The sequence below is a fragment of the Juglans regia genome, chromosome 12 (genome assembly GCF_001411555.2).
Source record: "Juglans regia cultivar Chandler chromosome 12, Walnut 2.0, whole genome shotgun sequence".
NCBI classification, from domain to species: Eukaryota; Viridiplantae; Streptophyta; class Magnoliopsida; order Fagales; family Juglandaceae; genus Juglans; species Juglans regia.
Window position 1 is genome coordinate 16,530,808 of NC_049912.1, and position 1,621 is coordinate 16,532,428.

At 31.5% G+C, this 1,621-nt stretch overlaps 1 non-coding gene across 1 annotated transcript; it reads left to right on the top strand.

Annotated features, from left to right (window-relative positions):
- Positions 1-927: 927 nt before the first annotated feature.
- Positions 928-1,078, top strand: LOC118344095. Its single transcript, XR_004797861.1, has one exon. It is a non-coding gene; the product is annotated as a U4 spliceosomal RNA (small nuclear RNA).
- The last annotated feature ends 543 nt before the right edge of the window (positions 1,079-1,621 follow it).

Here is a 1,621-nt window from a genome sequence, read left to right on the forward strand (position 1 = left end):
ATTAGCCTTTTGCAGTTTTGCATCAAATTTGGTAAATAAAACCCTCTTGCTCAAGTTCGTTTTTTTCCATCAAAACACGATACACATTGCAAAATTTTTCAATCGAAATCCCAATATCTGTGGAACAAAATTGCATGCCGGTTTTCAACTACGGACGATGAGAAAAAATTCTCAGTGAAAGAGACGAGTGCAGGTCACATTTTAGAACAAAATTCCCGAACAAACGGGAAAAAAATACGGAAAGAAAACACATTTATATATATATATATATATATATATATATATAAAAGGAACAAACCCAAAATAAAAGAAAGCTCTAGTAACTACAATAATAAAGCTCTAGTTTTAGCTCCATGATCCCATCTTGAAAAATGTACTAATATTGGGTATATTACGAGCATTATAAAAATAAAGTTTAGAAAATGGGGAGAATGATATTCCCACCGAACTCCCTACCGATTGTTGTGGTTTTTTTTTTTTTAATTATTTGTTTAATGATTAAAAAATTATTTTTTTAATGAATATGTGATTTTTTTTAAAAAACGTTTATGAGGTTTAAAAAGCAAAAAAAAAATATATTGTTCTGATCTCTTTATTTTTTTTTAAAAAAAAAATTATCTATATATTTTATTGTCGAGGGAAAAATGATTTTTATCATTTTTTTTAATTATAATCATTTCATCATTTGGAGGTAACAATTAACCGATAATTTCGATGAACACTAGAGCGAAAAATAAGAAAGGGATTTTGATTTTCAAAGATAATAATTATTAAGGTGCATGGGCTGAGAAAATCTATCTTTGAATAAGCATAATTACAAATATGTTGTGGTCGGACGTCTTCCTGCTTAGTCCCACATTGGGTGCAGAGGAAAAGTGGGGAGTGCTACTTCCAAATAAGAAGGGGAAGGAGGGTCTCTTCCTCTTCATCTTTGCGCTTGGGGCAATGACGCAGCTAGTGAGGTTCTAACCGAGGCGCGTCTATTGCTGGTTGAAAACTATTTCCAAACCCCCTCTTCGGCCCGGGTTAAGCCCAGGCCGTCGAGAATTTCTGGAAGGGTTCCCTTCGAGGTAAAACCCTACAATGTTATATTCAAAACTTTATTTGCTTGTTGCTCATCGATTAGTTGTCCAGCTTTGACAACACTTCGCATATTTTGTCATTTCTAATCTTTATGATGTGTTCAAGGACAAAGTTAATAATTAGTTGCTGGAGTTTGGTGCTGTTGGCACACAAAATAATGAATTTTTGCACCATCAACTAATATTAAATTTGTTAATCTCCTATTTTCTTAGTTCTTTTCTGGCATTAATCTACTTTATTAGCTTTCTACGTTTCTTTTTTTAATTCGGGTATTCTGCTAAGAGTATGACATACAGTTTGTTGGTTGTTATCGAAGGAACTGCACCATGGCGTGATCAACACTGATATATCAGAACTTAGGCTGTGTTTAGTTACTTTATTACTATTTAATATTTTATTATTATTTTTTATTACTGTTTATTATTATTTAATATTTTATCAATATATTTTTATTATTATTTATAAATCATCTGAGATCACCTTATTACCTAAACGTAATCTTAAAATTGTTGTCACTTGACATACCATGGGTTAACCC